Source organism: Carassius auratus, chromosome 15 (assembly GCF_003368295.1).
Source record: "Carassius auratus strain Wakin chromosome 15, ASM336829v1, whole genome shotgun sequence".
Taxonomy (NCBI): domain Eukaryota; kingdom Metazoa; phylum Chordata; class Actinopteri; order Cypriniformes; family Cyprinidae; genus Carassius; species Carassius auratus.
Genome location: NC_039257.1, coordinates 10,540,060 through 10,553,231, shown reverse-complemented (window position 1 = coordinate 10,553,231; position 13,172 = coordinate 10,540,060). Strand labels below are relative to the sequence as shown.

General features: G+C 38.2%; 1 protein-coding gene across 22 annotated transcripts in view; it reads left to right on the top strand.

Annotated features, from left to right (window-relative positions):
• The window catches only part of myo18ab (myosin XVIIIA b), a 100,668-nt gene that overhangs the window by 17,505 nt on the left and 69,991 nt on the right, over positions 1-13,172 (top strand). For 9 of the 22 annotated variants that reach the window (XM_026282276.1, XM_026282273.1, XM_026282274.1 and 6 more), the window contains exon 1: positions 11,492-12,402. The exons of 4 other annotated variants lie outside the window; for them this stretch is intronic. The gene's annotated coding sequence lies outside the window, so the exon portion shown is untranslated. Of the gene's footprint in view, positions 1-11,491; positions 12,403-12,506; positions 12,569-13,172 lie in introns of those variants that run through there. 9 more of the 22 variants (XM_026282281.1, XM_026282280.1, XM_026282278.1 and 6 more) reach the window with 4 other exon arrangements.

Below are 13,172 nucleotides of genomic sequence, written 5' to 3'. Positions count from 1 at the left end.
ACTGCAGGGTCCTTTAGGATCTCTTTCTGTCCCTGACATACTGCTTTCGTCTTTGCCAATTTCAATTATTTAAAGAGACCTGCTACTGGCAAACTGAATAATGAAAGAGCTAGTCAGAGCACGAATGCAGCATTATGAGGAACAGGGTGGAAAAGAATGGGACTTATGGAAATTGAGAACATGAGTTATAGGATTGTGTGTGTAATTAAGCACTTTTTCTAAATGGTTTCTCCGGTAGGAGCACTTCAGCCTTTGTTGAAACCCAACAACACTGTGGCCATGTTTTGAGTATGGGGCGGTCATCTTTAATGAAAGGCTTTTGTGTGCTGAGAGCAGCGGTGATACATGACACGGCACCGTAATGAAAGGGCCTGCCAAAATGCAAACATTTGTCCTTGTGCTGTTTGTTACCTGCTCAGGCCAATGCTTTTACTTATGCTGTTTTTGTGCGTGTGTGGCATTCAGACGGTTGTTTGTGCCATTTTTAATGTGATCTTAAAATTGAATTATCATTAGTCCAAGAGTTTTTTTCAGAGCAAGAATCCCTTTTTGGACAAACGCACTGTTATACTATCTAAATAATAATAATCTTTTATTTTTTTTTGTTTAAATATAACAATTTGAATAACAAACCATGCTTGTTTTTTTTTTTTTTTTTTTTTTTTATAGTTTGTATAAAAACAAACATTAAATGACAAAATAAGAGCTAAAACATGTAAATATTTAAAGCTGTAGTCCATAAGTTTTGCCTCTTTGTCGCCGTTTCTGTTTGTAAACCTGCAATTGCAGCTGAGAATTAAGACATTTTTGCAGAAATTCTTTGGTAATTCAAACCGATTGTGGCAGCCACTGTCCGGGTGGCTGGTCTCAGACGATCTTGGAGGTGAAGATGCTGGATGTGAAGGTCCTGGTCTGCTGTGGTTACATGTGGTCTGTGGTTGTGACTATGGTTGGATGTCGTTTGCACTGCCATTTACATTAAAGGGGGGGTGAAATGCTCGTTTTCACTCAATATCCTGTTAATCTTGAGTACCTATAGAGTAGTACTGCATCCTTCATAACTCCAAAAAGTCTTTAGTTTTATTATATTTATAAGAGAAAGATAGTCTGTACCGATTTTTCCCGGAAAAACACAAGCGCCTAGAGGCGTGACGTGTGGGCGGAGCAAAAGAATCACGAGCGCCAGTAGGCTTTTGAGTTGAGAGCATGTGGAAGCTGTGACACAGATCCAGAGGCTGAAATTTAACAAGAGCAGCATCAGCAAAGGCGGTATGCTATGTGGTATGTACTGAAACTGTATATATTTGCTATATATTTTATATATCTGGCAGAAGAGCGCGCACTTAGGACCCATATAAGGAAATTCCGCTCCATCTAACGTCACACAGAGCCATACTAAAAAAAAACTTTCCGAAACTTGTGACAAACCGGAAGAGGTTTTTTTGGAACAAAAAAACTCCTTCAAACATACAACTTAATTTTTGAAACTTTGTCCATGTTTAGCATGGGAATCCAACTCTTTAACAGTGTAAAAAACTCAGTATGCATGAAATAGCATTTCACCCGCCCCTTTAATTCATTTAGCTGACGCTTTTATCCAAAGCGACCTACAATTGCTATATATGTCAGAGGTCACACGCCTCTGGAGCAACTGGGGGCTAAGTGTCTTGCTCAGGGACACATTGGTGTCTCAGAGTGGATTCGAACCCGGGTCTCTCACACCAAAGGCATGTGTCTTATCCACTGTGCCAACACCGCACCGATGTAAAGCCAAATTCTCTGAAACGCCTTTGGAGACGGCTTAACATGTGCGATAGAACCAGTGACATTTTGGTCACCTATTTGCACTTGCTTTTCAAACAGTCAAATATTAATTTAATTTGAATGAAATGAGTTGATTCAAAAGAACAGTTTTGCTATATTAATTTTATTGTCAATAATATGAAGAGAATGTTTCTGCCACATTGTTGACCACTAATATGAAGCAGCTGAGAGAGATTTATATTTAAAGCGTTTTCTTTGCCTTTCTGAGTCTGAAATCTGAAAACAATCTGAGGGAGAGAGAAATAATAACGTGATTTAGAATATTACTTAAAAAAAGAATTTGTTATAATTCATTACAGCACTTATTAATGTAGTGTAATGATTATTTATAAATGATAAATGTAGGCTACTAATGCATGTTTTGCATGTTAACATTACTCTATGCATTAAACACATACCTAACATTAACCAAGAATAATAAATCCTAAAAATGATGAGCATTCACTTTTTTTCATCCCTTTTTTAATTTTAATTTTTTTTTACTTTCAATTATTTTTTGAGGCTGGTAATTTGCCACTTATGGTATCGATTGAGTATCAATACCAAGGTATTACTTTCTGGTATCGTACCGAAGCCCAAATTCTGGTATCGAACCATCCCTTGTGGCCAGCCTGAGGCACACACACAGCTGTGCAATAATCATGCTGTCTAATCAGCATTTTGATATACCACACCTGTGAGGTGGATGGATTATCTCGGCAAAGAACTAGATTTATGAACATAATTTTTTTTTAAAATATTAACTTTTTTCTTTATTTAAAGTTTAAAACAGCAGTTGGCAGAACCCCTGTAACAGCAATTCACTTATTTAAAGTAAATTACTTTTAGATAATTATTTTTTAATTTTCACCAGTTTTTATTTATTTATTTTTGTTCCCATTTTCCTTTTCATGCTCCTTTTAATTCAAGTCTGTGAGCTGAGAGCATTTACGCTGATGGTGTTAAGTAGGAAGTTCAGCATGCTGTGACTGGCTCGGTTATACCTCAGCCTGGGCAGAAAGTTCCTCTGTTCTGGCAGGGATGCTTGTCATCCAGGATTGAGAAACCAGCAGGTGTTCTTCCTGTTTATGACGCAGGCATGCCACTTTAACCCAACCTAGAATGATTACAAAGCAAAACCCTTAATAGCCCCCAGTGGTCACTTGAGGGCAGCTTCAAACGGAGTAACAGAGCACACTGATTCATTTACTCTTTTATGAAAAACAAATAAAGTCTCTCAGTGTTTGTTTTGCAGCAGTAGCTTGCACCGTGGGTTCAGGGATTGTGCTGGTATTTGATGTTTACTCAATAGCTGGATATTGTGGTTACCTCAGTGGTTGGCATACCGAGCCAGGCCAATCAATGAATGCCTGATGGCACAGTAGCAAGCGTTTCTTCCATGACAGATCTACTGCCACTGTGATCAACTAGCAAGATAAGTAGCATGTTGTTTTTAAGTTGGATTTCACAGGTTTATTTATTAATACATTTTTTTCTTTCATTTTTGTAATGCTTTTACGTTTTGTGTTTTTTGATAGAGACAACTTTTGTTGTTTGACCTGATAAAAGAACTCAATTTTAAGTGTTTACATTATCTTTTATTTCACTGCTATAACTTACCTTTTATTTAAGGTTCATTTATGTGTTTTTTGTTTTATGTATTTTGTTTTTTACGTTTTTTTCCTTCGTTATCTGTTATTTATTTTATTTTCTGTACTTTCTGGTATTCGTTTTTACATTTTGTATTCTGTGCTAGTTTCATATACAGACCACTTTAAGTGTTGTTTGACCTGATAAAAAAACACAGTTTGAAGTGTTTACATGACCTTACACGGGTTATTAAGTAAATATTATAGTTGTGCATGTAAACATACTCCATTAAATTTTTGCAATTCCATTCTGATGGCTGCTGATTAAATACTGATGAAAACTTTTGGTGCCTTTCAGCTTTTTCCTAGAGGAAAGCCTGAAGTGGCCGGTTATGCCAGATTCAGTGCCAGCATCTTGGCCTTAGTAGACGCTGGCATAAAACCATCCTGAATGCCAGATGGTGGCTATATGCGTCGGTTACATGTGTACAAAAGGCTGTCATTGAGTGAGAATCGAGACCGTGTGTCATCTTACTGATGGATTAAATCACAGAGCTTCTGCCATGCTTGGAGATGCTGTGGAAAACAGATGACGCAAGGCGCCTTCTGTTTAATAGAGTCTTGTGTTCTCTGCATAATAATGTGGCAGTCGTCTGATAAAGGCATCCTTTTCATCAGAGCCTATTCACAGACATAAGTAGATGGTTGGTGGCCGCGTGGTGGCGAAATGCAATTATGATGGTAATTGTGGCTTTGTTTGGGATGAATGAGGTTCGATGGGTGTTTCCAAAGGTCCTCGCAGATCAGTGCCGAGGATCCTTGTTTTTGGGTTAAGGGAAATTGAGATGAGCCATACATTTCGGTAAGCCACTAGTTGTTTGTGTGCTGTCACATTCTATGTAATTTCCTCTCAAGCTTCCAGCACAGTATTGCACAGGAAATACAAACATTCAACAGAAAGTGCCAGACTCTCTGATTAGAAAACACAATGGAGACAGAAACCTCCAGAATAACCTTAAGGAAAGAAGCCTGTAATGTGACTTACCAGATGCTATAGCAACAAGTTAAATGATGGATTTTTTAAAAATAATAATATGCAATGAGTTTCCATTTATGTTTATCCTATTCAAACAGACTGAAAAAAATATTTGATGCGTATTTATTATATTCTTAATTTGTATGGGCAAATATTATTATTATTATTATTATTATTATTATAGACATATACTAATATAATTATATACAATTTATAATATTTAATTATTATTATTATTATTATTTTATGTATTACATAAAATGCAAATACATATTATTATTATTATTATTATTACATATATTGTATGCTGTATTAATACAAATATAAAATGACACAATTATTTATAATTAAATATAACATTTTATTTTTAATTTATTTTCTAAATCATTTTATATGCCATTTTATATTTGTATTAATATAGCATGTTAATTAGCTTTGTTAAGGACCTTTTAAATATGGCATATATATTTAATTCCAACAGCTAAGAAGATTTTTTTTAGGTACTTACAGGTCCGTAGCTTCATTAAAAACACTTCTCTCCTTCCTTGAACCAACCTGCAGGGGGCTGGATGGATGAGTTGTTAAATATGGGCCTTTTTCGCAGCAGTATATTGTCTTTTCTATATGAAGTTATTCAAAGAAAGACCTCCCCATCTCTAGACCATATAAGGAGGCAATGGGAGGAGGAACTGGCAATAGAAATATCAGAAACAGTCAATAGACATGCATGGTCAACAGAAACAGAATTGGTACAATCATCTTCTGTATATATTAGACAGACTTTTAAAATTCAAAGTGCTTCATCGGCTCCATCTGTCCAGGAGAAGGCTGGTTAAGATGTATCCGGGTCAGATTCATCTTGCCCCAGATGAGGTTTGGAACCAGCAGACCTGAGTCATATGTTGAAATGTTTTTCTATAGAAATCTTCAGCACATTATGCGACAAAGACTTGGACCCTAACACCTTGACTCCCATCTTGGGGGGAGTGCCGGAAGAAGTGCACCTATCAGCAAATCCAGTAGAAATCATTGCCTTTTCTCATTATTGGCTAGGCACCTGATTCTTCTCAGTTGGAAAAAGGCCACCGTCTCACAAACACTGGGTAGTAGAGTTGATGTCTTATCTTAAATTTGAGCACCTTAAGTAGTATACCATCTGAGGCTGAAGTTTTCCAGGGTCTGGCAGCCCTTTTTATCTTGCATTGAATTCTTATGGGACACTAATCAATCGTATCTGGACGCCCCCTTTTAAGGTGTGTGTATTTGTTTGTTGTTTGTAGTTATGTGTTTTTGTGTGAAATATGCAATTTAAGAAGAATGTTCTGCATGTTTATGTGTTCAGATTGTCGTATAATAATGAAAATCAATAAAAATATTTGATTAATATGTGTTTCTAACTGAGAGACCTCAAGTGTACAGCTCTGCTGCGTCTCACTCTATTACTGTAACCACAGCTATGTGTAGCGGAGTTGTCCCAGAATGCAGTGGGCTCCAGGAACAGGGCACTGTGGTGTGGTTTTAACTTCAGAGCGGAACAGTCCCTGGCTTAAAAAACAGTGTTGTCATTTTGGACCCTGTGCCAGTTCAGCAGCCTGACATTTTAAGTCGAGCCAAAACAGTTCAAATACTCTTTATTCGTCTGAGGACACATTCAGAGCAAAAACTCCTCCACAAACAATCAGACTAGTGGATATGCTCTTTCGACAGTGATCTGAATAAACACTGTGATACAATTATCCTTTGTTATTCAAAACATCGGGAAGATTCTTTCCTAGAACAGAAGAACTCTTTCCAAGCGGACGTTTCCTGAGTCCAACGAGCGCTCTCGAACTGGAATTCACATGTGCTGGCACGCTTCATGGGGAACCGCTGGTTCAGCGGCGTTTATGTAATATCACAAGTTCAGTATGTTTCCATCCAATGGGCTGTCAGTTTGATACAGTGTTTGGTACTCAAGTGAATCCATTACAGACAGAACCCACCCACGCTCTGCATAACCTCTGATTGGACCCTGATGCGCTCACGGCCGTTAAAATCATTCCTGACCTTTGACCTGGTGCAGGGGTGAAGGACCAGCTAAATTCCTTAAGTTGTGTAAATGCAGCAGTATTTCCCCTGCATTCCACGAAGATTAGCACAGACGCACAGAATTAGCCTGGCTGCTAAACAAATGCTGATTGTGGCTAGAAAGAGGCTTGCCTAAACACTTCTGGTGCTGGTTTGATAACCATGCTCTGCGTTAGCAAAATCTAAACGCGTCTCAGTTATGTTTAAATTGGTTGAAGTGGAATGGTAAAATGGGTCAAGATGAATTGTGGTGATCATGGCAGAGTTTTCTTGACCTTTATTGTGGCTTTAAAATGTCTTCTACTTGTCAGCTCTAATGGCTGCTGTCAAGCAACCCTACACGGATCTGCTCTTTATCCCCAAATCCACACTTTACACAGCCTGTCTGGCACCTCATCGTAGACACACAATTAGTTGTATTGTAACTATATTAGAAGTTAGTTCTATTGTAGTCACACTTCCTTTAATGCATCCATAACCGAGGAGTTGGAACAATTTATAACGAAAAGAACTATACAAATAAAATTGACTAGAATTGAAAATGTTATATACTCTTTATATACCATGATTCTTTTTTTTTTTTAAATAAATGTTTTTCTGTAATAAATAATAAATATAAATCTGTGCGTAATGTATTTAATTGCCTTTACATTTAATAAATTTTAAGCTTGAAATCTGTTGCATTGTCATACACTGTGCAGTTGTTACACTTTGAAAGTCTTAAGATTGCGTTTTAAAATCAGAATTAGTGTAACAAAAATTACATTAGAACAGTTCATATATTTTAAAATGTCTATTCCTGATGGCAAAGCTGAATTTTAAGCATCATCTCAGTCTTTAGTTTCACATGATCTTTTAGAAAACATTCTAATATGATGATTTGGTACTCAGGAAATTATTATTATTATTAACATTTCATATTTATGCTGCTTTATGATATATCCAGCTTAATATTTTTTTGGTAACATTAAAGTTAAAAAAGAAATCTTTACTGTCACTTTTTTCATCAATTTATAGTATCCTTGCTAAATAAAGTAGGCTTAATTTAAAAATAAAACCTTGTGGACCCCAGTGTTTTGAACTGTAGTGTACAAGCACTTTTTTGTGAGTTTTACGAATTTGGGAACATATTTTAACGTCTAAAGATTGTTTTATAAATAATCATTTCCTCTTATCAGTTTTATTTCATGCCAAAATGAGAGCAGCATCAGATGAATTGAGAATGATTAACTACTGTTTTAGCAGCTGATGACAGGTTTGATAAATGGATGGCATTTCATCTGTTTGTGTGTGTGTATCTTAAGGAATCCAAGATGTTGAATCACATCCTGTGATTGAGGAGGAGGGTCTGTCTGTCTGTAACAGTGACCCAGATGTGCCAGCCTGTACCCTTGAGCAGAGCCAACATATGACTGGCTCAATGAGCTGTGGTTAACCCATTAACACTCATTTAACAGTTTCCTTATACATTTCTCATGTGGACATGTAGAAATCTGCCCATTTTCCACGTTTAAGTGGCGAGTGGCAGAAAGAGGAAGTTTACAGGACAAGATCACTGTTTAGATGACAACTGGTTCACATTGGTCAGTTGTCAAACAACCACTGAGGATAAGATCATCTGGGGTCAAATTTCAGTTTGCAGTGGCTGGAACCACTAAAGAGAAGACCTTGGCAGTTACCACCCAGTCTTGAGGTCACTTCCTCTAGGATTCTTTTAGTAATGAGGATGTCTAGCAGTAATGATTGGAGAAAATGGGGCCAATGTTGGCATTGCTTCTTTCAGTATGTGTTTTCCATATCTCTATTGGGCTCTCATATGCCCTCATCTTCTGTACATGCAGTCTTTCTTCTCTCTTCATGGGCCGATGTTGTGGCAGGTACTTTCTCCTCATACGTTATTCATCATTTCTAGGTAAATCTACCTTTTTTTCTGCCACTGAGTCACCTATCACTGCGGTGTGTCCATGCAGGGGTTCTGCTGATCTTGGTTTACAGAGATATTTTTGGCTGTAATCGGCTCATACATGACTCTGGTTGATGTCAGGGCCTTTGACAAGCTCTGCTGAGCTCTGTAAACACGGTCACACCCTGTGGACTGACCATCACGTCATTGATTTAGGGTCTCGCTTTATCTATGATCAACATTTGCTTGTGTATGTAGACGTGTTTTTTGATGCGTTGAGGGGATTGTGTACAGTCTGGGCTGTGATTAATGCATTTATCTCTGTTTCTAGAGACAGGAAGGTGATTTGCATTTATGATATAGAGAATTTGTCTGGGTGTGGTGGAGATTTTGTGTGCAGCCATGTGTGGTGAGCATAACTCGCTTTTATGTTTTTTTTTACAAGTGGCACTGTAATTGCACTGGGCATTATTTATTATATAGTAAACTTGCTCCTCATGACTAGTAGACATCACTCTGTACTTAAATACATTTTCCCTTAAATTAGTTATTGGTCATGTGAATCTATCAGGGCTTAATTGGATTTTTTCTTTTTGCTGTATAGCAAATAATGTACCATAAGCATTTACTATAAAGCATGACCTATGAATTATAAAAAAGCCATAATTAAAATGTCAATGAGTCTTATTCAGTCTTGCCTGCTTGATAGCTGGACCGAGACCTGCTAAAGGCCCCAGAGTCCATCCTGGCTTTGATCTTGGGTCTGGATTCACTCTGGGAATGACCAGTGTGGATTTATTGGCACTTTAGAGAAACTCAGCAAGTTTGTGCCCCTAAAGACATGAGCCAAGAGCTTACCCTTAAGAGTTAAATGACTTGTCGATCTTTTACATGTGAACTTTTTCAACATTTTATAAAAATGATTTCCCTTATTAGTACTTCTCTCAGAATTTTTGGGTGCTACTCGTACACTGTGTTATGCTTTTTTCAAAAAAAAAAAAAAAAAAAAAACATGATTAAGTAATATTAATACAAATCTAAGCTAGGGGTCGACTGATATTAAGCATTTTTATGGTTATCAGTATCAGTAATTTTCAAAGCTAATTTGCCGATTAAAATAATAAAAAAGCATTTTAAGAGTTTTTTTTTTTTTTTTGTCAGAGCCCTTGATTAATTTACTTTTTTTAAGTTTCAGCAATGTCTCATGATCTTTCAGAAATCTAATTCTCATTTGGTGCTCAAGAAACATTTCTTATTATCAATGTTGAAAACAGTTGTGCTAATATTTTTTTTGCGGAATTTCTTTTTCATATTTAATTTTTCGAACATAGAATAGGCAATATAGACCTCGATGTTAAATAATACAAATGCAATTCAGCACTTTGTATCATTTTACATTTAAAAAAATCTCTGTAGTTGTGGTCCAGCATTACAAGGAGAATATTGAATCTCTGGTTTGGACAGGCTGTGGAATAGGCATCAGAGTGCAGGCTGACATGTCCCTGTCCTACGCTTGCTGACAGAGTGTGTGTGATGTGTTATGCAGAGGTGAGAGTTGTTCTCGTTTGTTCCTGGCAATACTCCTCTCATTATCCCCATCTGACAGCCTCATAGCTCACATTCCTGACCAATCCGAATGCCGTTTTTCTCTCGGATCCGACTGCAGAGTCAGCTCCGCTTCAGTCTGTTTCTCCCTCCCCCTCATCTGTGATCTCCCACACAGCCCTGCAAGCCGCCGTAGTGGGCTTTTAATCCACACAGACACGTGTGGGTGCGCGGTGTCCTCTTCAGGGCGTGCTGTAGCATAGACTCCTGGCACCACACCCCGAGCCGCCACAGGCCTGTACCAGCACCATCTGCAGAGCCTGTGCTATCACCACCTCCACCTCCCGCGGGGCCATTTCTGGATGTGAGGCACGACACAGAATCCCCACACTATTATCTGCACTACCTGAAAAATGATAGTGGGAGTGAGAAGTACACAAGTGAAAGAGGTGAAAACAATCAGCCTCCCTTGACAGGGTGTGTTGACCACTGATGGCTTCAGGCCACTTTTAAGAAGGTCTACAGCGCCCTCTTGTGCTTGTAAGAGTGAATGTCCAGACATAGAGGATTAAAACAGGAAGTTTCGCCTCCTAGTGGCAGGCTATGGTGTTACAGCCATGAAAAGGCACTTCCCCTACTCTCTCCATAGAGGAAGTGATTGATTTTGGCAGTGATTCCTGGCTAAGAGCATGGACAATGAAGAACAACAGAGCTCGGCTGTGCACTGCAGTTTCCTGTTGATTAAGGAAGAAAGGTCTTTATATGCTTATCGTACTTTGATTAAATGCAGATGCAAAGACTATAAGAACAATAACTGACAGTGTTAGTAAAGCTTAATCCAATGCACTTTAGGACTCACTCTAAATAAACATTTGAACACTCCAAAAAATGAAAATTCATTTACTTGCCCTGATGTCATTTATAAACCTGCAAATCTTTCTTCTGTGTAATACCAAAGGTGATTATTGTTATTATTATTATTATTGTAGGAGTTCTTTAGGATTATTTTCATAATATTGTTTCTGAATGGTGACTAGGGCTGTCAAGCTCCAGAATATTACAAAACACCATAAAAATCCATGCGACGTGCGGTATTAGACATGCTGCATTAGATACGTCATATGAATCTGTTTTATGATTCAAAATCCTACAAATTCAGCTGGATGGAAGATGATTTTGGTCTGTTTCTTACACTCAGCTATTTCTTCAGAAGTCTTAGAAGATATACTAAACCATTCAAAACTTTGGGATAAGATGTTTTCTGTATTTTCTTTTTTAAGTCTCTTATGAATTATGAATTAAAAATACAATTAAAAAAGTAAAACGGTGAGATGTTTTTTCTATGTGAATATTTTAAAATGTAATTTGTTCCTGTGATGGCAAAGCTGAATATGCATATTTAATTTTCTTCTTTTCTTGTTCAGAACAGTTGTACTGCTTAATATTTTGTGGAAGCCATTATGCATTGTTTTTCAGGATTTAACAAAGTTTAGCATTTATTTAATATATATATTTGGTAACAATGTAAAAGTCTTTAGTGTCACGCATTTAATTCCTACCCCCAAACTTGGAAGTCTCATGGACTGCTTTTTGGTGATTTTTGGAGATTGACAGCCTTGGTCTCCATTCACTTTCCTTATATGTAAAAAGGGGGAAGATATTCTTAATATTTTGCTTCCACAGAAGAGAAATTAACAGGGGTTTGGAACGGCCGGAGTCCCTGGTAGAGTCAGTCTTTAGTGCACAGCTCGTCTCTCTCACTGTTATACGTGTTCATTAGGTGTGAGCCACGGCAGCTTTTTATTTCCACTGAGCTCTGCTCTTTTGAATTCACTCGGTGTAGGAAGTGCCAAGGCCTTGCGTCATTTCCTCAACCTTCTCTCTCAGCGCTTCTGGTTTTCTCCTCTATTTCCCCTCTCCACCCTACACCTCTGTATCGCACCGAGAACAGAAAAACGCTTATCCAGCGCTCATTGCCTTGATGCCCGCTCCACATCAACAAAGTTTGCACCGTCGTTTAAAGTTTGAGAGCTTCGTACTGTCCTTTGAAACCTGTGCACGTCTGCACTGGACCAACGTTTGCTCTGGAGCAGCTGAGCAGAAGAAGCAACTGTGGATCTGTCCATCGCCTGGCCTACATTTTTGGGGGTGGGGAGAAAGCAGGAGTGTTTCAGTGGTGGTACTTGGGGTTTTATTTTTAGCCTCTTCCCGACCCTCTACCACGACAGCTGTCTCCCTCCTCCTCCTCTGACAGAGCAGAGTCAGGAATAGCCTATCTCTTTGCACCTCTCAGAACTAGGGCTGCCGGTTAATGTGACGTGGGTCTTCTGGTTCTCAGGACTGTCTCTGTCTCGAACACACACATAAACGTGTCCCACCACTTTGGTTGGCACTCAACTGCTCTCTGATCTTGGTAGGGAGCAGTGTTCAGTGTTTGGAGCTGCTGCAAAAGATCTCAGGTAAGGTGACAGACGTTAGATATGTTGATCTAGACCTGTGGAGTCTGTGGGCTTCTAGTACTGCTGCAGTCTGGACTCAGGCCTGCTCTGTCATCTATTTTTAGGCTTGAATGTGATGGCACGCCAGGAGCAATGACCGGACCAACCGGTGCTAATGATAAATCTAGTAAGTTTTGCAGGTTCACTTAAAAAAAAAGGTGAATTAAATTAAGAGATTTTACATACTTTAGTGTTTGGATTGTGGACTGTGCTGTGTAATATGGTATTTTGAGACCGGAATGGGGCACTGGATTTGCATTTCTGAGGTTAAGGGCTGAAGGCCATAATGCTCAATACAAGCGAGTTGGTTTGCTCTTGTGGAAAAAGGTAGTGCCATTTCAGGTGTCTCGTTTATTTTACTCCGTTTCAAATGGGCCTAATTTTTTGGTCTTTTGTTGCTATTTTCAATTGCTTTAAAGTTTTTCTTCTATTCAGCGAGTGTTGAGTGTTTGATAGATGGCGTCAGGGGGTTATTTTGTGTATAGAGTAATTGGATCATATGCTTCGAAGTCTGTCCGCTGAAGCTTTTATTGATGTTGCCATAAACTTTCAGCTGTTCATTTGTCTCTTTTGTTGAGCTAAATTGCTGTTGCTGACTTGGATTTGTTTCGGTATACGTTTTTTCATTTCTCAGTTGAACTATAATTTGGTTTTAGAAATGAATTGAATTTTATTGGTTGAATAATTGCTTTTAACCTCCAGAAATGCTGTGTAATCATGTGTCCTCAATT